The sequence below is a fragment of the Wyeomyia smithii genome, chromosome 3 (assembly GCF_029784165.1).
Source record: "Wyeomyia smithii strain HCP4-BCI-WySm-NY-G18 chromosome 3, ASM2978416v1, whole genome shotgun sequence".
NCBI lineage: Eukaryota > Metazoa > Arthropoda > Insecta > Diptera > Culicidae > Wyeomyia > Wyeomyia smithii.
The window spans coordinates 55505728-55533635 of NC_073696.1; the positions used below are offsets into that span (position 1 = coordinate 55505728).

Genomic DNA, 27908 nt, shown 5'->3' on the forward strand with positions numbered 1-27908 from the left:
ACAAAACTTCTCTTTTATATAAATAGAAGATAGAAGATAGATAGATAGCGGACCACCCGTCAGATTAACTCAATTTCTCTTAACATGAATCTGATTTTCTAAATGTTTGTGATCCAGATTGGGTGTATAATATGTTTCCTGATGAAAGTTTTCTGGAAAGCCCTCGAGTTTTCGCAAAAATTGAGTTTATTTGTCGAGAGGCCCATTATAGCAAAGAGGTCCACTATAGGTTAGTTTACCCTATCTTTAAAGCAGTTACGAAAAATCTTCCCTTTGGTAAGAAATTTGTTACCTAAAAAACAATAGACAAATTTTCCAGTCATTTTTTTCAGTTATTTTGTGACTGTTACGAGAGAAAGACTATTTGTAAAAATAACGAATTCTCCTCCGTTGTTTGAGGTGTGTAGATTTGAGAACTCTTGCTTTGAAACATACTGGCAGCGTCACTCTCGTTAAAAAGCACTCTCACAACAGACAGCTAAGTTCACTGCAACCAACTGGATTTTAGATAAAAAATTCTTTTTCAAATGATCTATGGAATTTTAATTTTTGTATGAACCGCAGAAATTTCGAAAATCCTTCAATACTTCAATAGAAGTATAGCTTGACCAAATTGCGTAAATTAACCTATAGTGGATCCCTCTACTTTAGTGGACCAACAGCCAGCTTCGAATTCGAAAACTTCTATCGGGAATCATCTTATCCAGCTCATCTGCATCAGAATCACGAGAAACATTTGTAAATTCGATTTAATGTCAAGAGAATAAACAATTTTTCGTCAGGGAGGTTCACTGAAGGAAGTAGTCCATCTAAGGTAGTTTTAATCAGAATTGGAATTCACAGTTATACACTCAATTACTTTTAACATAAATCGGAATATTATAGAAGTTTCCCATAATTCTGATGTAGAGTAAATTAACCTTTAGTGGACCACATTGCTTTATTAGCCTATAGTGGACCACCCGTCGGAATAACTCAATTTCTGTTAACATAAACCGGAATTTATAAATGTTTGTGATGCAGATTAGCTAGAGAAGTTGTTTCTCGATGGAAGTTTTCTAAAAAATCCCTCAAATTTTCGCAAAAATGAAGTTAATCTGGCGGGTAAACTATCTTGGATGTACCACCCAAGTAACACGGTTAGTCTTTAATAAGTTTAGGTAATTGATATATAACAAATCTCGTCACTATAACAATAACGTATAAACTTATATTCAACTTGTTAACAACTCAAAAAGCGCAAGGGGCGGAGCAAATAGAAAACATGTATTCAACTTCAAATGAATTGTTCACACGACTTATATAAAACAACTTTATAACGACTATAACCACCACTCTTACATTTCCAGTACCAATAAATGGTGGCCTGTTATTAATAGGTCATAAACAAATTGCACAAATGAGTTGAAATTTCACTCGCTGATGATTGTTTCTAAACATACAAAACAGATGACCCACGAAAATAATCATGGCTCTTCATTTGAGAAATTATCAAGACAATTCATTGATAGAATAGGGTGTTGGTATAGTGATTAAATACAATAAATCTACGTGCGATTTCAGATTTGTCGTGAATATTTTCCTTGTACTTCGTTAAAATTTACGCGCTTCGAAAATACCACAATATGATAGTAATCAATATCATATATTTTTTTAAATTTGAAATAAAGAAAAAAGTAACAGATGATTTCTAGAGGAATGAGCCTCAGGTATATATTTTCGATAGGATTATATTATGTAACGTGCCTTTAGCACAGAAAAATGGTGTTGAATATTATTTTAGCACGCCGCTTGCACTAACGAGGCAGCCATGTTGATTATTAGCATGCGTTGAATGGGTACACCGATTGCCCAAAGATTTTGTCCGTTATATAACTACTATCAATATAGTTTATTTCGGTAAAAATATCGTAAAATAATTGAAAAAAAATGTACATTGAAACATCAAGGTGAACTAAGATGTCATGCACTATGTACTAATTATTTGAACTTTCTTACTCTTTTTGCAAACCAAACGAAGAGTAATTTCTGCCACAATTTGGAAATGGAATCGTGAAATCAATTAAGCAAGGCTATATAAAGCTACTACAATCTATAAAAAAAAAATCGCCGTCAACATCTTGATTATTGTAGCAGAGAAAATAATATAAAAATTCTCCTAACTAAGGCTTATTAAGTAATATATTTTGAAATTTAAGTAAAACAGAAATTAGAAATATTCAAACATTGATCTGAGGTTATTAACGATGATCAAATCAAATTGAGCAAGACAAAAAAGGGAATTGAAACAAATCATGGACGATCAGATCAAACGATTTTCTTGTTTTAAGTAAATTGAATGATAAATTTATTGATTATAATTTACTGTCAAATTTATTATTTATGTTTAATCATACATAAATTCCCTGGGTGTTTAAATATTTTATATAATTTTGAATATTATAACAGTATTTTTAATCTGCACTGTACTTGATGAAGAAGAAATAGTTCACACCATAAAATCACATTTACAACTGATTTAAAACTTAACTACAACTTTTGCGGCCATTTTTCAATTTTGTCTCCACTATACGTTTTGCTGTCAAACACATATTCACCACTGTTGTCTCTCTTGCATCTCAAGAAAAAAACTAGTTATAAACATTTTATAAATCAGTTTTTACAGCAATTCGTAATGTATTTACAACTCCAACTTGTTATTTCAATTTGAAACATCAATGCTAGTGAATTAAAACCCATTGTTTTCCCTGTAACTAATTTATGACTTATTTATAACTTTTTACTTTCATTTTTTTCACTATACTTTTTATCGACTGTTAGTTTACTCAGGGGAGTTTTTTTCGGCTTCGCAGTCTTTAAAATGTGAAAAGAAAACGATATTTTTCGCTTACACCAGCTGGTTACGGAAAAATTGGTTTAGTATGATTGAGAGTGCTACGAGTTCCGCTTCGTTAAAGTGTACAGTTTTTGATTTGTTTTTTTTTTTTTAATTTGCATAATGATGATTACTTTCTGTTTTGACAATTAATGCTCTAGCCGAAGAACCACTTCACAGGAAAATGGTCCTCTCGAGCCTTGATAAAGAATATATATTATTCGAAACGTCGGTGTAAGAGAAAAATATCGTTTTCTTTTCACATTTTAAAGACTGCGAAGCCGAAAAAAACTCCCCTTTCATTTTTTTCGTAAAAGATGTTGCATGTGTTACTTGGGCACGTCCTGTAGTGGACCACCGGTCAGACTAACTGAGTTTATGCGAAAACTCGTGGGATTTTCAGAAAACTTCGATTGCAAATCATGTTATATAGCCAATCTTCATCAAAGTCATGAGTAACATAACATTCATAAATTCCGATTTTAGGTAAACTACTTATAGTAAACCCTTTATCTGCAATAAAGGGTCCACTATAATTACCTGTACTTTACCTGTAGTGAAGGGTCCAACTATAACACGTTAACTCTAATACTCTTAACCTGAATCGGAATTTTATAAAAGTGTCTCAAGATTTCGATGCAGATTAGCTGGATAGGATGTGTCCCGATGGAAATTTTCTGAAAACCCCTCCAGTTTCCGCATGAACTCATTTAATCTGGCAGGTTGTCCATTGGGTGGTCGGTATTATCGACTTTTCGAAAAACCGGTATTTCGGTATTCATAAAAATAAAAACCGGTAAAAAACCGGTATTTTCATTTTTTTTCGGATTTACGCAAACCAGGGGCGACTCGTGCTCTTTTAACCTACTTGTTCAACTACAAAAGTCTGAAAATCATAGTTTGGGGAAGTGATGACAATCATGTCCGCAAAAAACGCAAGTTATTCTCACTGTACTATTTAAAATAAAACTAAAAAAATTACATTAATTTTGATTTTAAATTTATTGTTTGCTCAGCGTCTCAGGTTGCATCTATGGACGTGTCACTGCATAACTATGGTTCTGCATTTATGAGTACCTATGCTTTATTACGATCCAGATTTTTTTTGTGAGATTTAGACCATTGCACATAGGAGTACGTAGAACAAAAACTTGGCCAAAATTTTTTTAATGAGTTTTCAGATAGCAAATCTAGAGAAACATTTCAAAAGGTCTATCTGCTTTGATCGATTTTTTAATCGGTCACTTTCTTTCAATCACCGCAACTTATTAAACATCTTTTTTGACACGTTATTTGCACAAGTTGATAGCGGAGGGATTACTCTAGCATCTGAACAAAAAAACACGCTTGGGAGAGTTACTTAAGCTAAACATTTCCAAAATGAAAAGACGTTTCGGAAAAACGATGAAAGCAGATAGGACCTTTTGAAATGTTTATCATTTACATTGTTTATCATTTACATTTCTAATGTGTTTTAAAGTGGTTTTATCTCTATTAAACTTTATATTTAGACATAAAAACTTATTATTAACAAGTTTTCGTCAAGTAAGATCACCATCACTCTGAAATTCGAAAAAAGTACAAATATAGTAAAAGCTTGTTCTGGTGAATACTTTTTTGCCAATAATTGATTCTGCTACTTTTAAAGCGTTTTTTAAATCACTCGCTTCAAAAGAATATGAATATTTTGGAAACCACAGTGCTTCCAGTAGATCATTGAGTCATGTTAACTGCGTAACTCAACTCATCCAATGGTACATTTTCTCTTAGCATTTGCGTTTTGCGTCTCTTGCTTCGATCACTGCAATCAATTTTTTCCTTGGCCGACATGAATGTGAAGCTTCCGACCAACTTTACAATTTCATGATTAAGCTATACCAATTTTGTCATATTTCGAAACTGTCGATTTTATTTGAACTAAAGCGACTCCGTTGACGCTCAAGGATATCTTTAAAGTTATAATAACATGAGTAGAAGTTTATATTTTTCGTAGAACATTTTGTGACTTATTCATGGGCTCTAACTAATACCAAGGTTATGATAGTTACTGTCGTTTGTAAACAATTCAGAAAATTTCAAGATGGGCTGCATACAATGTAGTAAGTATCAGAGAATGCAAAAAGGGTCAATAGCACGAGAAACACTTAAATTATTTTTTCCGTATTTTGGCCAGCTTTTTGACTGAAATACTCCTATGTGCACTGCGAAAATTGTTTTGATCTCTTGTGGTATACGATCCAGTTACATTTAACAGTGTTTGGAAAACTTCAATGAATGAATCGTGTGATATGATTACGAAGAACATAATTTCGAAATTCATAGGAACAAAAAAAAACATGCAGATTTTTAATTCAATTTTCTTTCACATCGCCAAACATAGCTTTAAGCTAGTGAATAACTTCAAAATTCTTAGAGAAACTGAAACTGTTGAGAAGAGTAAATGAATGAAGAAGAAAATAAAATGATGATCAGACAAGAATCCAAAGGAACCGAAGGTAAATACTTCTCTATTCGGATCTGTCTGTTTGAACAGTTCGTCCAAATTCAGTTGAACCTGAGAAAACATTTTTCTCAGCTAGAAATATTGCTAATAAAATCCCCTGCGGTATGGGCGACGAAGCTTTGACCATGCTATAGCTATTTAAATGTAATTTTTCAAGGGACAGTAATGTTTAGGATGAAATTCTTCATTGATTGATTATTTCATCCTGTAAACACTTTGTATCAGGAGCAACTCGTCCATAACTAGGTTCAACCTGTGTAATGCACACGGAGATGCCAAACAAAAAACAAATTCCTAATCCAAATTTATATTTATATCTTATTTTTTTAGTTTTACCTCGAAATAGCACAAAACGAATAATGACTTGCGTTTTTTCGCGACCATGATTGTGATTGCTGCCTCAAACTATGATTTTCAGAATTTGTAGTTAACTAGTAGGTTCGAAACTCACTAGTTGCCCCTGTAAGTATGAGTGTGTATAGAGATTAGCTGTTTTACTTAGAAAATAAATTTATGTTCAATGTTGCTTTTGTGTAAATGTATTTATTATATACACCGTCATATGATTTTTAACGCCTACCTAAGTTGGTAGCACTCATTAGCCCTACAATGATTTATGAAAATTGTGACAAGTTTTTTTTTCAATTTTAAGAAAAATACCGAAAATACCGTTTTTCGCCTCTCCAATACCGGTATTTCGGTATTGAAAAAAATATCGGTTTTACCGGTTTTACCGGTTTTTGTTTTACCGGTTAACCACCCTAGTTGTCCACTATAGGAAAGGTGTCCACTATAGGTTAATTTACTCAGTTTTAAGAGAATTTGAGTTAATCTGATGAAAGGCCCACTACCTATTGGTAAATTTTCTTTAAATTCCAATTCCAATCGAAATGATCCAGAAGAGTTTAAGTTTCGAGGTATTTGGTATTGAACAACAACATTTATATCAATACTCATTTGCTTCGGGTGGCAGATGATTTTCACGCGTGACAATCGCATAGGATCACGATGTTTGACCCCCGTCATTTGAAAGAAAAAACCATCTTTCCTCTTCGGAATCGTTCGATTCCGTCCCCTACCACGGTAACACAACCCTTCCTTTTCGCCGCAGTCGTGGAGGTGCGGAGGTAAACTCGGTCTTCGATAACAGCGACTATTACACCTCCTTCCTTACAATATCCTTCCTCACCCCAACGGCCGTAAGGACGTGGGCAGCGCCGTCATCATGCAAAGCGGAAGCTACTGAATTGTTTTACATTAAAGATGGTAAACTAATCCCAAGTTGCCACATGTTTTTTATGTGTAACTTCACTAGTTCAGGTCCATCACGACGGGGCAACTACGAAATGTGCGGTCGTCAAGCTCAAGCTCCAAAGTGTTCCATACAAGGAAGTGGTCCATCCAAGGTAGTTCTACCCGTAATATGATCTGATCTGATGGCACAGTTCTTGCTATCAATGAAAGGCGGGAAGCGGGACCTTTCCCGATTGATTTTCTTCATTATTAAGAATCACAGAAACCTGTTGTTCAAGTGATGTCGTTACCTTTTTTTTATAAAATAAAAAAGTTTAAAACTTTATACTCTCTGAAAGTATTACAGGAGTTGTGTTTAACACATGGCTGTATGTTAGCTTAGCGCTAAGAAATGATCTTAATTTAAACATTTAAAAATCAGAAAAGGTTGAAACAGAAAATAATTCTAAATTGTGTTCGGATTCATCGAAAAGCGTATTTGAATGCCAGAACAAACTCAAACAATAACTCTTTTTTGAAGTAGAATAGGAAGTTCGGCTACATAGGGATGTGAAATGAAAATCTTAAACCGAAAAAAGTGAAAAATATGTCCAATTTCAAATGCTAATAAATCGGTTAGTATTCGATGGATTTCCTTCGTTCTTGCAGCAATAGATTGGAAAATCTTCTAAGATTCTTCCCAAAATAAGATAATTGTAATTCTATTATTCGCACTATTGTACTATTGAAAATAGTCAAGCCTTGTCAAAACGAAAAATTCGACCTCTGATTGGTCGTTATATGCTTGCTTCCCAAGCACGGTCGACAGAATCACCTTGCAATTGAAAACATGCTATTTGGCCTATATAAGAGCCTGTTTCAGCCGGAGCCGCTCATAATAGTTCTAGACAGCGACAACAGCAGTCGTCCTTCCTTAGCAGCAGCACTAGCCCTGTGGTTGGTCACCACGTCTCAGGAGCAGCACGGTTTTTCTCAGCGTGTGTCGCTAGACAGCCATTATTCCCCCCGTGTTGGGGCAGCATGATGATTGCCATCAGGAAATCCAATTTCGGAAATCAAAATGCCTTTTTAGGGCAAATAAACAAGTCATTGAGAGTTAATAATTTTTGTTAACGCAAGCAAGCATTCTGTGTTGCATCCTAGCAATTCAAATTTGTCGCACCCGTCTAATTTACTGAATGTGAAATAGCTTCCACAGTGCATGTTGTCCGTGTATCTTAATTCCACCAATGTTAGGGCAGCTCAAAGGTTGTAATTAGCAACCGATTTTGAACCGCAACATGCTTTTTTCAAGGCAAACAAAAAAATAATTGAAGGTTAATAATTTTCTGGCAGCAACACAAGCGGACATTCTGTGCGGGATGCAATCAAATTTTGTTGTAGTTGTCTAATTTTTACTTTCACTTTATTTAGTAAACCCCCCACTGTAGGGGCAGCGCAAAGGCTGCGATCAGCATAACCGACATCGAATAATAAACTGCCCTGTTAGAACGCATTCACAAAAGCAGTTAGTTCGACTATGCAGAGCTAATATGAAGTCGATTCAATCAATCAGCATAAACAGAATTTCGTCGTCTCCCAGCTGCCAAGTTGCAACATGATGCAACACGCAACAGCGTGCAAACGAAATCGCTTGATGTTACAAACCGCAATAAGATACGGGTTAAAACCGTTGCGTGTGTGAGAGCACCATCGGTGGTTATTCGCTGGATACACTATCTACTGTCTACTGAACGCAATAATCTGCTTACATGCGACACGGGGACGGGAACATTTTCTTCAACCAAGCTGCACAACACGACACAAAACATGTTATTATGTTGCTTCAATGAGAGTGCTATCGGTCCGGCTCGACAAGAAATCATTTTTGTGCATCCGTGCTACGAAACTGAGGAAAAACTTTAGAAACTGAAAAAAGAGGTGGAGCTTATCAAATGATCGCTCTGAACCAGAATGAAGTCACACATATTTTTCAAGTTATATCATTCCACCACGTACGTAAAATAATTCATTCCTATTTTCATCCCTATATAAGAGCCTGTTTTAGTCGGAGCCGCTCATAGTAGTTCTGAACAGCGACGACAGCAGTCCTCCCTTAGCAGCAGCGGGAGCGAGCAGTGGGTACCATCGATAGCGGATAGCGGCCACAACTGTGGCATGGCTGCGAATAAGCGTAGCAGTTTCAGCGGATCTCACCATCGATAGCAGCAGGGCCAGCAGATGCTGGTACAGCGGATACCAATGGCGGCCACAACTGTGGCATGGCTACGGATAGCGTTGCAGTTGCTCAGCAGTTGGGCCAGCGTATAGCGGCCACAACTGTGGCATGGCTATGCATAGCGTAGCTGTGGCAGCGGGTATATCAGCATCGATAGTAGCAGGGTCAGCTGATGCAACGACACTCCCTTCACTAAAATGCTGTTTCAGTGTGGTAGCGGGAAGCATCAGCAGCAGGCTTGCATGAAGTGAATACATCAGCCAGCAACTTCCTCTAAGGCCTCTGCCATAGTAGACGCGAAAAGCGGCGCGAACCGATTCGCTCGGCCGTAGGTTGATGTACAGCTCTACTGATGGCTGTACATTAACCTACAGCCGAGCGAATCGGTTCGCGTCTATTATGGCAGAGGCCTAATGGGAAAGTTGTATCATTTTGTTCAGAAGAATATTATTGTCGGTAATATTACAGAGATGCGATTGCGTAAATCCGATTATGAATTGAACAATTGTTCCTTTGAAAACAAATAAAACACTTATTTGAAGAGTTAATAGCTTTTGGTACCAATAGCAGTATAGTGACAGCCTCAGCGGTAGATGCAGATGCAGCCGGTACTTCCCTGAGGCCGATGTAAAGGTAAATGGGAGCAGCACGGCGAAAAAGTTCGGGTTATGCTTAGACGCGCGTCATTTTTCGTTGCTGATGTTCCCCACATGAAACGACGCGCTTTCGTATGATAGCTGTGGTATTAGCGTTAGCTGCATTTACCAACACTTCCTCCAGTAAAGCCGTGTCTAGTTTTCAATGTGAAAACACCTTTCTCATTGTGTTGACCGTGCGCCTTAGTCCTCACTATCAAGGTAACACAGAGATGTAAGATAAACACTACATCCTATGATAAATTGAACAATTGTCCTTATAAGGACAACAAATGGATTAATGAAGATTTAATTTTGAATTAGAATACTTCTCTCAGGAAGTTCGGCTACATAGGGATGTGAAATGAAAATCTAAAACTGAAAAAAGTGAGAAAAATTTCAAATGCTAATAAATCGGTTAGTTTTCGATGGATTTCCTTCGTTCTTGCAGCAATCGATTAGAAAATCTTCTAAGATTCCTACCAAATGCATGAAATTGCAATTATCATTCGAACTATTGTACTATTGAAAACTCTTAATCCTTGTCAAAACACAAAATTCGACCTCTGATTGGTCGTTATACCGCGCTTTCCCAAGCACGGTCGGCAGAGTTATGGACTTAGTAAATTGGGAATGCATCATTTGGCCTATATAAGAGCTTCATCAGATAATAAACAAACATTTCATCGGATATTAAATTGAACAACTGAAATTTGAAGAACACAAATGATTATTTGATGAGTTAATATTTTCTCGTTTTGCGCTATAATCCAAAGTTAATTATCTTCATCTACATGCATACTCTGATTATTATTACGTGTTTGCGTCGCTTAGTGTTTGGCTACGGTCATGCAGAACGCAAATAACGGCGCGATGCGATTCGGCAAGACGAAATCTGTTGAAATGTATAGCTCTACTTCGCCTTAAAAAGAGCTGTACATTTCACCACGGTAAGGCGAATCGCATCGCGCCGGCATTCGCGTTCTGCATAACCGTAGCCTTTGTTCCGTTCCCGTTTAATGATGTCGTATTAAATGTGCATATTACAATTCGGCAGCACTTCAACTTCTCTTTTGCACAAAATTTAAAAATATTCAATGAACTTCATTCAAAATATCAGACAAAAAGAAATTACAATACTGCCAATGAACGGTCAACGTTTATTTACTAGAAAAAATGACTGACACGCAAGCAGCCGGGTTATCTTTCTTGTAAAAGTATTCTACTTCAACCTTGCGGTCGTGGCTTTGCATACAACCTTCTTGTGATTTTTTTATTCACGCTTTTTTCCGTCGATCTAGTTCCACCACTGTTATTGTACCATTTATCGACGCCCGAGGACCCACCTATGTCGGCGTTGGGATTCGAACCCAGGCCACCAGCGTGATTGGAGGAAATGTTACCAACTGCGCTAGGCTCCCCGCCTTTAACTCATTCTAAATATATTTTTTAGATCTTAAGTTGTACCTTGAAATGTACCGGAATTAAGTTTCAAATATGTTGTCTCTTGGTGGCCGAATGCCCGGAGACCGTAAAGCTCGGGTGCGAATTGTGTGTTTTGATTTGCTTGTTGTTATCAGATTCGTATTCTTGTTGTTGTGTTTTCTATAAAATAAGAATAAATATTCTACACGCTATTTTTTTAACGGGGCTGTTGGGAGAAACATAATCAAGAGGCGTGGCCACAGGAATTGTACAATGGGAAATTTAAAAAAAGCGTTTTCGATGCTGTGCACACGCGAATGTCTTCCATACGTTAAACTGAGCGCTAAAATCACGTACTGGAACGTTTTATAAACAATTTCCAATACACAAATTGTCAGGGAAGATTGGACATCCTAAGAAACTTATTAATTTTTCGTTAAGATTGACAAAGATTTAAGATTCTTCAGTCGTTGAAAATTCAACTGAATCCTTTTGGGACAATTGAAAATTTAAATAAACCGACATGCGATACGTTCTAATCATTTATTAGACGATTATAATGTGAAATAATCCTTTTTTTTTCAATTATGCATTACAAACAATACGTACCGTTGCTATATCTACTTTTCGGTTCTAATTTACCAATTTTTCATACCAAATTGTGAGTGATTACGCTTCGCTCTATTTGTTCGTATATAATTTTCATAACAGATTTAGGAATCATCGGAAGCTTTTCTATATTTTCCAGAGCTCATATAATTTAATTTAAAAATTTAAATCCAAGTAATTCTATTTTGTGCATTTTGTGTATAAATTCTCTCTTTAACTTCTTTCAGTAAAAGACAACCTTACTGTTCTCTTTTTAGACCGTTACAAATTTCATTTTCATTTTTTTCGACAGCGTATATACTCAAATACTCAATTTAGCAACAAACAAGTCCAGTGACAGTAAGAGTGTCGTCAAAAGGGAAACAAAATGATTTATAATGATAGTTAATCATGTGTTATTTTCATCTGCAAACGTCGTAACTTACATGCAATTTATTACTGAAGATAATTTTTTCCTTCTTCGAGTTATTTATTATTGTATTTGATTTCTGAGTAGGATCTACAGATGTTCCTCCTCAAACAGGCATGAAAACACTCTCATCAAGCGGTGAGGTAATGTTGCAAAGAAAATAAGTTTGACGGAGAAAAAATTTTTTTTCAGTCATAATATTCTGAAACAATTTAAATAGCGAAGCTGCGAAATTTATCCGAAATAAAATAACAGTTCAATAACATAATATATGCAAAAACAACAGAACTTCCTCTTGATTCGAAATGGGTTGCTATCTACAAAAACTTCCAATTAATTCATCTTCCATCGAACAATGATTAACAATTGTGGCTAGTATTAATTCAAAGTTGTTATTGGTATTATTTCTGTGTGTGCCACTGAAGCTGCTAGAAATGAAGAATAAATATTTTGCTATTCATTGGTAATGAAGTAAAAATGTTATGCTACATTTCATTGGAAATGAAGCCTGCGCTAAAGATTGGAACTGTGTTTGAAACACAGACAAAACATAAACATTGAGTCAAATTTGTATGTTTTAATCGTGGAAAATCTAAACCTAAGAATTATCTCAACAAGTTCTACGACTCTTTGATCTCAGAACGAGTGTTTAATTTCCTCTGTCGGAGATTCGTTCCGTTGAACGCTCTCGCCCAAGGATCATAAATTGTAATCATTGTTACTATCAAAGACTAATCTGTTGCCATGAAAGCGATCCGATGCCATTTTTAATTTTCTAGATTGGCAGCGTTCAGATTTCCCTCCCGGGAACTCTACACTCTTCAAATAAGCAGATTGACATCCGTAATGCCGTCGTCGCCATCGCTTCAACACCTCAACGCGACAGTCAGCACCAGCGAACCAGAAATTTCGACGGAAACTCGCCATCCGTGTAATGGTGTCTAAGGAACCTGGCGAACGCAGCACACATTTAGAAACCGTGGGAAAAGCGGCAGCATGAGCACCAGGGGGACACATCAAACCGAAACAATCTTGTGCTTTGAAAGCTTCCACAATGTACCAAATAGCATTCCGCTGCTGCTGCTGCTACTGCTACTGCGAGTGGTTACACAGATTTCGACGGTAAATACATCTTTACTGTAGCTCACCGCGCCAGCGGCCAAATCAACCACATCAATGAAAAGTAAACTTTTTTGTAAATTACACAGTGTGGAGCCGGTTAGAATAATCGCTCCTCCTGGAGCAACCGAAAATCAGCTTCAATCGATGCGGCACAACGGTTCAAAATAGTTGACCAGATTTACAAAAGGTCTTGAAAATATAAAATTTATTGTATTGACCTGCTCCACGACAGATTCCATTGTGCGACGATAATGGTGATGATGCTGATGGAAACGTGTGCTTTATCAAACTTCTCCTGATGGCTTCGATTGTTATGAATATTTCATTGCGCGAGGGACACCCCAGGCAGATAAAAGGCTTCTCCCGACCAGTTTACAGAGTTGTGTAGCCCACAGTAAGCTACGTCATATCGACACCGGATGCTTGGGTGCTTCCACAGAGGTCTTATTTTGGGACATGTTTTGGGTTTTGAATTTATTACACCACAAGAGGGGTTAATCAATTGGTAATCAAATGTACTGAAATGTGCAACGGAAATCCGGTCTCGTTATTGTGTCAGAAAAATGAGATTGTCCTCGATTCCTAGCTGTCTCGACTAAAACCTGATGCTGAAATTACTTAGGCCTTCTGTTGAGAAGCAACTGCCTGCAACTGGGTCAGCAATAAAACGATCGATTTTACTTCTATTAAAATTTATTGCGAGCTGCAACAACCCGTCGGGATTAAAGCACGGAAAAGCGTGATTCGTGACTCGAATTACCAATAGCAGATAGAGAATGGCTGCGGCGATGCTTCCCCAATGAAAGATTCGAAGCCGAAGGTAACATAATTTCAAATCCATCAGAGCTGGGTAACCGATTGAAACTATATGACTTACGTTACGAGAAATCTTTCGCAAATGATTGAAATAAAAATAGGTGAGAGAAAGGGAGGAGATGTTTAACGTAACGTAAGGTAAAGGAGATTTTAATGGATTGTTATCGTGGTGTCATATCCACAGGAAAAAAAAAGGTGTTTCGAGAATTCATTCAATGTTTGTGTTACTTAATATAATTAATTCTCTCACAGGAAAATGAAATTGATACACAGTTTTTGTTTCTCTGCCCAGAACGGAAAAAATCATTACGAACATTAATTAAAAACTAATTATTAGAGTTTTTACAGCATGAGATATCATAAAAAACATTGTAAAATATTCACGCCATGATACATGAAATTATATGGCGACCGTAACAAGACAAACTCTAAACTATAAAATTGTTCCTTGAATTTGTTAGTTCCACCCAGTTTCCCGTATCATGCCTTTGAAATTGCCGCTCATAGAGGTGAACTCGATAATTCGCTCTTCGTTTAGTTTGAGTTTCATTATTGACATTTATTAATTGGTTTATGTAATAACTTTGATAAAGTATAGGCACACCAAAAATATTACAAAAGAAACGTTTATCTATACTCACTACGAAGAATGCAGTTTCCTCCTCAGTAGCAATTTATGGGCATCTGAAAAGAAATGAATGAAAAATAAATCAGCAATTTCTTTTGCACGCTTAGAGAAATTATAATAAAAATATATATTCAATGCAAATCACAACCGACAGTCGTCAGCAGATTGAAAGTAACACTATCGTCATGGTTTTGCTACTTCATTTTGTTAACAACAAGCGAAGATTAATTGTTCTCATCTCAACTCCAACTTGTCTGGCGTAAGATTTCGCCCGTAAAACAAACAATCCAACAAGCAGTTGTTTGAGTGAGACGAACCTTTGTTGACTTTTTTCCCACAATATGAATTTACACAACATATCTCCCTTTAATTTATTCAGAGAAGTTCCGATTTCTCGTAACCCTAAGGTACCGCCGATTCCGGTTGCATTATATTCAAAACAAACAACTTTCTGAAGCATACAATGTTACAATAGCTTCACAGTACAAGAAAACTACAAAGGGCGATGAATTTCCGCGACATCTGCGAATTATTTCTATACGAAAAACATAAACCGTCAGTCTGTTTCACCAATCGGTAACATCTCGAAGGCCTTAATTTAGCGTGCCAAATAGAACTGTTTCCAAACTTCACAGCAAATCAAATGATCTTTAACCCGTTCACCTAGTTTAAGTGCCTAATCGCCATTTTATTGAAGTTAATCTACGATCCTCTTTCAACTTTGCAAACTCACTCCCGTATACGATTTCTATCGGTGACCACAGAGTGGACCCTTTCGATGCAACAGCCGCTCCGTTCCCACTGAGATAACTGCGGCTGCGGTATACAAATAAACGGCTTCCAACTAGACGTGTCGTCAGGGCATCTTTTCAACCGTCTGACATGGGAAAAACACTCAGTGCGGCCTCCGGCTGGCTGTGAAGGGTTGACTCTTTGCTTGCAAGGTGTGATTATCAGCAGTGAGAAATGGTACAGATTATAAAGTAAAACAGCTTCAATTCCACTCTAGCCCAGTGTCAAGCCACCCCTTCACCTTCACTGGCCGGTTAATCGGAGCACCAGCAAACAACACTGCGATGCAATATGGCCAGACCTTCGTTTGTTGTGCCGCCAGACGGAGACGTCCATCGTCGTGAAGTGATTTTCGCTTTCGGCTTAAAAAAGTGTTTTGCCAAAGCCTGAGAAGTGAGACACAGTAACTGTGCCAATGTTGGTCCTGTGGGCTGAGAGGTTACAAACAAAGCAAGCTAACCTGAACATGCTTTCGAAAAACGACAGTAGGCGATGCTGTTCTTATGTTTTGTGTCATATTTGCGTCTGCGTCCGAAGGCTGTTATGGTATTGAAGCAATTTCTTCCTGCTGCGTAACACTGTGTTCGCTTAACTTCCCATCCGTTAATGTAGACTTCATGCTGCGTAAATCCCCCGATGGCGTGCAGTAATCAAATCTATGTCAATTTTCAGACTGAGATGTCTCGCACCGAAGACAACCTTGTTTTCCTGTCGTATGTCGACATGGCAAGAGTAATCTCCGGTAGGAATGTTGAGAAAAAAAAACAATAAAACATGCAACGAGCGGACAAGACAAATCGCTTGTTATGGCAAGGATGGCGTAAAATCCCCACACAGAAAAATAATGGAAATAAAGGTGACAGTGTTTCTCCCGCTGGCTTCGCTATCCCGGAGGTGAGACGATATGTTTTGCCATGCTGTGATCCCTACACTCGGACGAGGCTTGAGTTCGAATAGGAAAATTTATTGCCTTTGGGATAACGAAACTAGAGAGGCATTTAGTAATTGTCCTTTTTTCGGACAAAAGCTCGAACGAGATAGAGAGAGCGACCTGTGGGGCCACTCCATGGGCAGGAACAAGTGTCAAATTAAGTGGCGCCTGTGGAAAATGCCCGATACAAGGCTGAGGTATATCAACGATACTGCTCTTATGGTTTAATGGAGTCATAAATAATGTTTTTTCATCCGATGCCTAGGGTAAGCATATTTTTAACCTTAACTTTAGAAAAGAAGGCTTTAATGTATGGAAACTATTCAATCTCATTGCTCGGGAGTTCACCATTCTTGTAGTTTTTATAAACACGAAAGCTCCAAATAAAAATTTATGTTTAGAAAACTTTATTGTGAATCAGCCGATGGTTATATTTATAAGACACTTTTGTTTACCACCCTCTCTTATCTTCCTGTCTTCCAGTCATTTGGCATTTTTACTTTGAAAAACTTGGGTCATTGTCTTTCATTCAATTTATCATTTACAGCCTGAAAGCGTTCGACTATTAGCATCCCGCTAACCGTGAACAGCAAAGTTTCAAAGGAAATGCGGCTTTTGATGTACCATAAGGGTAATTAATGCTTTTCAAAATCCCAATGATGTTTCATGTGGAAACTTGCTGTTGTAGAAACTGTTTGTTTACCTAATGTTGAAAAACTTAGCTTGAGTGTGACATCACATTTAAACTCAAAAAAAAAATAATAAATAAATAAAAAAGTCACATACCTTACCACAGAGTTCAACTCAGAACTATTTATGATATTTGCATCATTCATTTATACTTCTACGATCCCTTTTTTTGCTTGAAATTTGCTTAAGATAAAATAAATGACTTTTTTTCACGTCAAAAAGCATAGTGTTCGTTAATTCTGTTCTACCGTGCATGTTCGTTTATGAATGACAGCGCAAATTAATTAATTTTTAGTGTCTCTCAATCCAATCAATAAATACAAAACTTGTGACAAAACGTAAATAAAAATGCTTGGCTATTGTAACATGTGGATAAGATTTGGATTGCGAATTGATTGAAGAAGAGGAACTAAATATTGATGGTCTTTCAAAAATCAGCAATGATGCTGCAGTTACTGTCTCGGCTTTCTATGTCGTCGATATGCGACTCCATCAACAGCATCCTTGGACTTGGAACTAAACGCTTTCTAGTTATCTTCAATAATCTTCTTTTCCTTTTAGTTTCAGTTTTTCTTACAGTAAAATCGTTCTTATTAAAAAAAATGCATTTCTAACAAATTTCTCGATTTTCAATCAATTATTACCAAAAAAAAGGGGAGGGGGGGGGGGGGGTTTAGAAACGTTACGTAATTAAGGGGGGGGGTCAAGGAAGTTGTGACAGCTTGTGACAAGGAGGAGGGGGGAGTTAATTTTTTCCAAATTTTGCGTGACATCATTAATGGATCGTTCCTAGTTGTATTTCATGCGAATTGAATCTATTTGCGTCTTGCTAAACCGGTCAAATGACAAACCATGAAAAAAGGCGGAACCACTGACAATATGAATCTGAAATGAACATCAGGACTGAAAACGAGCTTTTGATTGGTTAACCGCTGCTTTGCCAATTAGATTCTAGTTCATTTTTTTTTTTCACTGGATTGTAATTGAAAATATATGCTAACTATATACCGAAAGTTTGGGGAAAACTTCACTTATTTTTTAAGATATTTGTGTTAGAGATTTGTTTGATGAAAGTAACAATGTATTCGTTCAAAACGACACATGGCACGTTCGATTCTACACTATTCTATTCTGTTCTCACCTATAGAAGCGATCTGATGATTTAGTGAATGTTGCGAAACTCAACCAAAAATGGTTAATTTTCAACTCAACTTTGCATTATTGAAGATGAAAATTAATGATTAATGAAAAGATGTGGATATTCTTTACCTTTCAAACAGAATATTGGCGTTAAAAACCGTTCGGTGAGATTAACATAATATGCATTTTAAAAGGATACATTTTTGTTACACTTTTCACAGCATACCACCCTACCTAAATATGATTTAATCCTAAGTCAAAAGAGAATCAACCCCTTGCAATCACTCTCAGATGCATTCTGACTCTCGATTTTGAATTGTTGACATTATTGGCCAGCTGTACTAGTTGTACACAGCTCGTTCTTAGACAATATTAAAGTTCACTTTAATACTCTAAATGTTGCTCCACTGAGTATTGCAACACCCTGTTTAAATATTGCAGCATCCCAAAAAAGTTTAGCATCACCTGGAATAGGTAAATATCGCGTGTTTCCGATGACATAAAAAGTTGCAACCTCTTGCAAACTTGTTCAGGAGATACAGGGCTTCAGGATAATGGATAGTTTAGTACAGGCTTCCAATGCTATCAACCTTTCTCACGAAGAAAGATGCCGTCTTCCGCAAAGTTGTTCAAAGGGTCTAGGATTTTTGATTGGTGGACAGTTCACTACAGAATTTCGTCGCAATGTGGCAGTGTGAAGTCAATGCGTCAAATACTTCAACATTAACTTTTCTATCGAATCCAGCTTCCTAGAAAGTTTGCCTTTACTCGCACTTAAGGCCCGAATACACACGCGGCGTGGCAACGCCTTTCTGACGAAAATTGTCAGTACCTTCCTAAAACCTCCTAATGCACCTTCTGGCATCTACCACCTTCCGCTCGTCTAAGCGGAAGGCGCTCGTCTACACAAAACTACAATCTTAGTAACCCATGAGTGAACAAAAAAATTGACAGCTATTCCGTTTGGCACTATTGGACTACAATCATAGCATCGAAAGAAAGCCCGGTTCCAGACGGCCCATGACCCTATGCGACAAGAACCTTCAAAGAATGCTGAAAAGGAAGACTAGAGAAAAGTGGCTACATCGCTGCGTGCGCCTGGCTGGGAGGTCGATGCAACCGGCCAAACAGTGAAAAAGTACCTGGCGAACATGAATATACATGTCAGGAAGCGGCTGTCTCATCCACTGGTCTCGGAGCTGCAGGCAATGACGCAGCGGCAGCGCCTGAATAAGATGGTCAAGACAACGTGGCGGTGGTGAAGGACGACGAGACCTATCTCAACCAGGATGGAAATGACTGGCAGGGCACTTCGTGTTTCACCTCCGTCACAAAGGAAGTGCGCATCGAGGTGAAGTTCATTTTACACACCAAGGTTCCCAAGAAGATGCAGCTGTGGCTAAACATCAGTGAGGAGTGGGATGTCAAAGCCGCTATTCTTTCGCTCCTGACTGGCCTTAAACCGGTTTCGTAGAATCACCGTTTTGAGCTTGGCTTTTGTCCGATTTAAGATCTGTTTTTTTTAAAGATGGGTCGGAGATGCTAATATGTGGACAAACTCTCAAAATTTCGATATTTGGTCTTAAAAAAAAATGGCGTCACAAAAACCTCGAAAATATCCGATTTCTAAAAAATTCAAAATGGCGCCATTGTTGCCCCTTAAGTTGAAATAGGTTCAAACTCGGTGGAATTTATTTTCGCATCAAACTTCATCGAAAAATCATATATAGAAGCCAAGGCAAAAACATTGTTGCACTGTGTAATTTAAATAAGGGTAGGAAACATATTCTAAGTAGCTTTAGAAACCGCCTGTGTATTGAGACGAAATACTCGAAATGTGTTGGGTGAAATTCAAACAGAAGTATATCAATCTGGTCTCTATCTTTTTCTCTGTTAAAACTTGTTTTCAGATTGTTAAACTAAGTTAACAAACTTTAACAATCATCAATTAAAGTTACAAATCGAGAGACACTATTCCAATCACCCCGAACCTATTTTAAGCAGTTTCCATATGTTTTGCAGGCGTTTTATGTTCAGCACACAAAGTGGCTCCTGAATGGCTGCAATATAGGTCGATTTGTTTCAGTTGGTGATTGTTCACAGATTGCTTTGTTATTAACGGTATTTCTTATACACTGGGGTCTTTTTTTACGCGGTTGATCGTATCGCTTTTTGAAGGTTAGGTTAGATGTACTTATACTAAACTTATTTGATACCGCGTACAAATAGTCTTATAAATCACATAAAAATAATCCGCGTTATTGTAAAAAAATCGCGTTTAGTAAAACGCATAAAAATGAACCGCGTAAAAAAAGACTCCAGTGTATTCGTAAGACAGCTAGACAAAGTTTTCGTTTCCATCATTGAAATTGTCGATATTGATCAAAATTCAGGGGTTTGAGGCCTGTTTTCTTCGACTGATTAAAATAGGCGCTACTGCTTAAGCCGTTCCTTACCCTACTTGACTTTGCTTCTGAAACATTTAAATCGCTGAGTTGCTGAATACTGAAAGGAAGTTGGATTTTCGAGATTGAAATGGTTCATAACTCTCAAACTCAGAAAAGCGTCTGGTAAAGGTCTTATTTTCAATCAAAATGTCAATAATCCAAAAACCCTTAAAGTGGAACGGGATTCTGGCCTTTTCCTATACAATTTTGAGGTTAGAGTTCTTTTTACTTTTGTAGTTTGAGCGTAAAAAATTCGGCTTCCACTAAATAAACAGCGCTCAAATTGCTAATTCAGGCATGCAACAGTTGTGAAAACAATTGATCAAAGTTTCATGTACGTAGCCTTCATAAATCAAGAAAAAATTAGATTGCAAAATTCGAGTTGATCGCGACCACGTCCCGATTCACCTTAACCTTCTGAACAAGTTTCCTGAAAATCGCAGATTTCTAAGTGGATGGATTTACGAGATTAATTAAGTTAAAGTTACTCAAAACTACATGCAAACTAGCGACAATTTTGCAACAAACTCTACATCAATTAAAACCCCTTGATCTCCTGAACAACATTGCTGCAGAGAGCAACTCTCTAGGTTGACGGAATCACGTGATAGAGTTACATGAATCTGCCTATTTTAAGTGATGCTAAACTTTTCGGAGTGCTACAATATTCATGCTGGGTGTCCCAATATTCACTGGCACGTAGTGTATATAGTGTATGCTAAATAGAACGCTCCCTCAAAAAAATACACTTGAGTTTAGAAAATACCTCTGGTCGTACAATGTTTTTTAAATCGTGCATAAAAATATGTGCGCAAGGTTCCATTTTGATGAAGAAACTTTGAATTGAAATTTACGCTTTAGTGTAAATTTATTATTAGCTTTAGATCAAGTAAAATCATAAACGTTTATTTAGACAAAAATTGTCGCTACTTTTATTCTATCAGAAAAACGAGTTTTCAAGCAAGTTCGCAACCACCAATTTTTGACACCACCATTGAAAAGCTGCTTAACTTAGATAAGCAACGAGTTAAGATTTCATTCAGATCACTTTTCAAAACTGAGCTTCTGAAATAGCAGTACGTAGGTACACTCACTACCCGCAAACTAGAAATACTGACTGTCTACATCATACGCGCCCCACAGGCTAAGTATATTTCGATGCTTTGATCATGGCCTAGCGACATGCGTTGAACTGGCAGCTGAAGCGCATCGAGAGTTAGAAAACGTTTACGGAAATGCTACTGTAAGTGAATCATTGCTTTAAAGATGGCAATCTAGAGAATTGTTCATTGCAAGGCCAACGTGTGACGGGTGATGGAGCATGGACTTATTACGAGAGATGAGTAATGGGAACTACCCGGTCATTTGTACTGCACGCTGCAAAGGTTATACTGTGTATTTGGTGGGACCAGGTCGGGGTTATTTATTTCGAGCCATTGAAACCAAACGAAGCCATTAATGGAAAACGGTATCGACTCACGGTACTCCTACAGACCATTATTATAAAAAAATGCACCAAAAGATCTGAGTACACCATTCGATTCGTTATGACGTCCTGAATCTCTGGTCAAATCTTTCGGAATCTTTCTTCGGTACATTTTTGAGTAAGGCCTTTATAAAGGTCGTAAATAACAAAAAAAAACTGAATACTGTGATCTTCTATTCGTACGTTATACACGACAAAATAAAATTTTTCTTGCAACATTTTTCCACAAAATCGGTTTTTGGTCAATAGCATTTTCCGTGATTGTCAAAACAATGTACTTTACAAAGTTGCGAGGGAGGCTCAGCTGAATGAATAAAATCTTTAAACATTTCGAATTGCTTGATGTTAATTTCCTTTCAGCTTGATGTTAATTCCCTAACTCCTAGAGGTGGAATATCTATTGATCAGTGCTTTGCTGTCAAATGCTTCGATGGGATAGAAAGATGGGTTAGAATAAAATAAACACTCTAAAACTTTCTTAGACATCGGAAAAATTCATCAAAAATTAATTTATAGAAATATGTATCATCCTACGTTGTAATTGAATTAACTCTAATTACTTTGCTGAACAAATCAGTGGCAAAGCGCGACGCAAAATACCACAAGCAGATTTAGTAAAACGTTAAATTCGGGAGAGGATAAGCGAAATCAATTCAGTCGTACAGGAAAAAAGAGGGCGGGAAATGAACTTTTACTTTTAGCTCAGGCTTATTCTGAGAATTAAATACGAGTTTTTCATGCTTTGCCGCATTTCATAATACGGGCATTTTTTCACAATTTATTTAGCTATAATTGAAATAATTTTGATTAGATTTGTTCTCAATTATTTCAAAAGTTTTTTCTAAAAGTAGTTTCTTCTATGTACCGAAATAAACCATCAAGACTTCTACTTTTTTGGCTGCAGGAAATTGAAAAACTTCCATTCAAATGCAATGTAAAAGATTTTTGTTTTATTTTTGGATGCTCACTTTCGGAGAAGATTTTTCCCATGAAACGTATTTCAATGGGTTCAAATACTCGCCGCAGCTTAAGTTGACGTTTCTCGCGGTGTAATTATAATTAACAACGGTGTTGCATTGCGAATGAAAACTGATTGCCTCGTAAGTGAAAAAAAAATCTGCAAATGAATTTTAATTGACTTCTTCCCGTGTCCTTCCTGGTCCTTCTAGATCCAACCAAAGCCAGCCAGCCAGCGGTATAAATATAAATCATCATGTAGCAACACCGGGAAAGCGCGAAAGAACGAAAGCGAGCGAAAAATATAATCCGGTAGATCCCTCTCTCGAGCTTTGTCGTGTTTTTCTCGAGTGCTGCGAACTTGAACCTGGCATTCACGGTAGGCAAAGCCGTGAAGCCGCGAACGAGTGTATGCCCAATTAAAGTAGAGGAAACGCTTTTACGGAACAATTTGTTGCCAACAGCCACCGTGGTTTGCCTGGGGAAGTCTACAGGGAAAGAAAATGCATTCGGTGCGATTAATAAAACAAGCGAGGATTGTTTTCAGCTGCTTTTTTGTCTGCATCGTTTGTTGAAAATATTTGATAGTAGTTCCAAAGAAATAAAAGCTTATAGAAATACAATTCAATTTGCAAACTCTGATTATCACTATTAAATGTAAACATCCTAAAAACACAAAACTATTTCGCTTCACTGAAGCTCAATCAAGAAACTGAAAGCAGGATGCTAATTATTTCCTTCCAGTCGGAAGCAAGCTGTCCTTCCGTAACTGCTTCAGTCCGGCTAATTGGGGAGGAATGTTTCTGAACTAACACCGCATCTTCACTTACAGAGAAGAGCATGGGATGGGAACCATCGGGTTAGAACCACATCGGAGACAGCCAAAACAAAAACATTAAATGTGTACGTTAACGACCGAATAAATGCCAGGCATGGGATCATTATAGGAGCTTTGGCTTCTTTCTTTCAGGTTTACGACATTTCCCGTTAAGTTCCATTTCCCGCCGAACGGTTGATGGTACATAAAAAACCTACTTGGCGAGAAGACGGTGGTTAAATTAATATTCTCGAATGAATAATTAATTGAGGCTCAGTCGTAGTCTCTGTATCGAGAATAAGCCATTAGAACGCCAGTTATTGCTCTATTTTTTTGTGTCGAATTCCGAAAGGAAGCGAAGCTCTGTTGATTGGAACATATGGTTCCCACGGGGAAATCGATCACTCGAGAGCATGTTAACAAGTAATGAATGAATTATTCGTGCTTTGTGTGTGTGCAATTTGTTGTGCAATTAAAGATGCAGTTGATAAATGTTTTTCTTATCGAGACAAAATAAATTAGACGAAAATTGATACAAATTTAATCATAAATTTCGAGTAGAGAGCGAATTAGTCTTAGGCACATGCTTAACTCAAGCGTTTAGTGCAATTTTTCTCCGTTCCTTTCTGTTCTTCTAAATAATATTTATAATTTATATTGCAATCGCCATCAGCAATATGTATTGGATGATACATTCTCTATGCTTCGTCGATGATAATATAGACACAGAATGGATTGTACATATTATTTTCAGGATGTATCGTTTTCTCTGATTATGTTCAACGACTTTCAGCTTCTGGATACAAATTGCATGAATTGAGAATGAATTGAGAACAAGTCTCCAGAGTGGGCATGCTCTCCTCTCATGATGCAATCGATGCAATTAGCAAATCGATGCGATAGAAGCTTTAATCGGCATTGAATCTAAATTAAACTGGTTGGAGACATTTATGCAGAATGTAATTATTTTTCGGCTAATACCAATTTGAAAATATAGTCATGTTTTTAACTCAGTTTCAATTTGGTCCATGGCTCCTAGCTTTTATAATTTGTTTTTTTTTTCTGGGCATAATAATGTAACTTCACCGCATCACAAAGTAGACATATAAGAATAACTTATCATCGAAATCCACGTTCAAGCAAATTTCGTATCGATATTTTTTTCTCACAGTACTGCCTGCCAATCAGAAGCTGCAGATTGACTCTGACATTCGAGTTTCTGTTCCTCTCACTAATGTCACGCGAGATTCACCATCACGAATGGTTTCCGTTGCACAAACCGCATCGATTTGCGGTCCCAAACAGCACGCTAATGTGACATCAATCAGTATACTGATACAGTTTGTCCCCGGGATGACGCTGTAATTCGATATTTTCGCTACAGTGCATATCTGCTTTCCAACCTTGGGCTCTTACGACGAAATGCTAACCCGTCTGATCCCACTTCACTGTATTGGTATGGATTGGATTTTTTTGTCGTTGGCATTTTGTTTGCTCTACAAAACGAGCGTCGAACTGGGTGGTTTTTGCTGATCCTTATTTCGCAGTATCCCACCATCTGGGGGTACAGCTTTCGCATGTCCGATGTTTTGTCTAATCTCGGATGATATCAGAATTTCCATCTGTGTCGCAAAATGCCTCAGGCCAGTCCAATCCAGGACATGACCTTCATCAATCGCAAGATTGCGCCCATTCGGCTTTGCTCGAGTTTGTAAACCACCCGGCCGGGAAGATTCCATCTTGAGCTGAAGTATCACGTTTCTTTGTTGACAGCAGGTTGGCGGCGAAGGTTAAACGGGCTCGAATGGGTGATTTTGGAGGACCTAGTTGATTGGGATTTGCTTTTTTTTCTGATTTGGGATCCGAATTCGAAACAACGGGCAATTGTTGCTAGGAAGGTGCTGTCTGAAATCGAATTTTTGTCGACATTTCTAATCCACTAGGATGATGAAATCTACCGAAAGCAATTTAATCACTTATGATTTAGCCTAGAGATTTCGTTTGATGTGTAACGTATCCCATTTTTTTAAGATTATATTGCATTTAACATTAAGTTCGAAACGTTTGGGCGGTTTATAATGTAAAAATTTCCTTTTTTTGGGGTCAATCCATCCAAACCGATACCATACCAGGGCAACGGTACCACGCAAAAACGTACTGTAAGAGAGACATAAAGCGCAGAAAGAGACCCATAATTTATCATTAGCCGTTATTGTTTGATCCTAGCTTGAATAGCAGTACCAAAGCGCAGCGCCCAGTCAAAAGCCACGTGCCTCACAGACAAGCGGTACGGCAATGGCTTAAGAAATGAAAATAATTTCCACAGTTGATATCTGATTTCAAAACTCATCATTCGCTTATAGGCTGCCTCCAGGCGGAGGCCACGGTCGGTACAGTCATGCTATCTTAGATACGAGCGGGAAAACGAGGTTATACAAAGTTCATCACCGAACAATCTTGGTGCTGCTAGACAATAGGCCTACCTTCTCTGTACAGTACTTCTCCGCACATAGCCAAACTGTTGATTGTGTCTAGTAGATTAGCGAAAACAGGCATGTTTTATTTTTATTGGACTCTCGGGGAAAAGGGAAAAGGAAAGAAAGCCCAACTGAAGCGAGTGTCGAATTTGTTCTCGATTCCGCTACGTACCGCGAACTCGGCCAAAATCAGCGCGAAGCAGTAAAATTAAATCGATTGATTGGTTCGCGGTTGACTTCGTTATCGCTCGCCGGGGAGCAATCAATCCGAGTTATGGACGGTCAACAGTGCTGTTTACTCTTCGGCTATGTCGAAAGCAGCTTATTACTCTTGGCTTACCGACATCCGATCATGAGGTGTTCGACAGGCTGCAGGCTTATTTCCATGTGTATACCGACAAGACAGACAGACCAAACCCAACCCAACTGGGGTACACTTCCTGCCCGAAGACATGGCCCAGTTTCGAGCAGATTGGCCATCGTCACATTATCATCACTAGACCAATCATGTCTACTCCCGTAAATCAAAGTGGCCTCCAGTCTCCAGGCGCGGATTATAAATTATGCCTGGTTGGAATAAATTATGATTTCATAATGGTGTTTATTTTTTACCCTGAAACTATCGGATAGTTTACCTTGTGCTGCGCGCCTGCTTTCTTCGTCCGAATATGGGGCAACATATTTGCAAGACCAGATTAGCAGAAACACTAAAGGCGAAAACTAATTCGATCGTTCATGCAGTGATAGTGCGATAGCGTGCCGGAGCACCATCGGGAAGAGGTGTGGACCTTACATGTGGAGATACCACGCAAAAGCAGGATTTCGAAAGCGTGCCAGCATGGAATTGTCTTTTTATATAGTTGCTTACGACTTTATTTATTGTAATAGTTTTTGACTTGTTAGTAGAAATAAGAGTCAGATTAAATTGGCCGACACGACCAAAGGAATTTACAAAAATAAAAGCAAGCATTGCAATTGAATAAATTATGATCTTAACTTACTGAGAAACTCAGTATGAGGTTTACGTAATACAACAATCCCCTTATATTTGTGCTGATTACATTTATCATTCCACTAGTAATTAAAGATACCTACTGTCTTTTTCAAACTAACACGTCTTCTCAAAAGACATGGCACAGTTAATCTCTTTTGAAGTATCTTAGATGCATAGATTTATCAAACAATTCACACCAGCATAATGTTGAGAAGCATGTTGAAACACCGAACGTAAATTATATATTTTTCATCTATAATTAGCCAACTTAACTCAGCAGGCAAAACTTAAACTAATAATTTTATGATTCCATTGTGGTGAGATGAATGAACAGGTTATCGTGCAATACTTTAACAGAAATGCGCTGGGAAAAATCATGTATTCATTTCAACCTATCGAATGCAACTATAAGCGTTCGAATCGGTTTGGTTATTGCTGTTGATACTTATTTCAAATGTTTAGCATGAAGATATATTTTGTCATTCAAGTCACTCAAGATAATGATAAGAATAAAACAATCATAAAACAACCTGGCTTAGCTCTCAATTGAACTTATATTTGATGTATGTAATTTTGGACGTAGGACTACGTCTAACCGCACTATATCGAGCTACATTCTGCGGAAACTAAAACCAAGGTGTAACAATGGAATGAAAGATTTCAAACGGTGATACTGATGTAAC

General features: G+C 37.6%; 1 protein-coding gene across 6 annotated transcripts in view; it reads right to left on the minus strand.

The window, feature by feature from the left end:
• The window catches only part of LOC129729740 (uncharacterized), a 199268-nt gene that overhangs the window by 91394 nt on the left and 79966 nt on the right, over positions 1–27908 (minus strand). For 5 of the 6 annotated variants that reach the window (XM_055688541.1, XM_055688539.1, XM_055688538.1 and 2 more), the window contains one exon: positions 14508–14550. The gene's annotated coding sequence lies outside the window, so the exon portion shown is untranslated. Of the gene's footprint in view, positions 1–14507; positions 14551–27908 lie in introns of those variants that run through there. The other variant, XM_055688540.1, reaches the window with a different exon arrangement.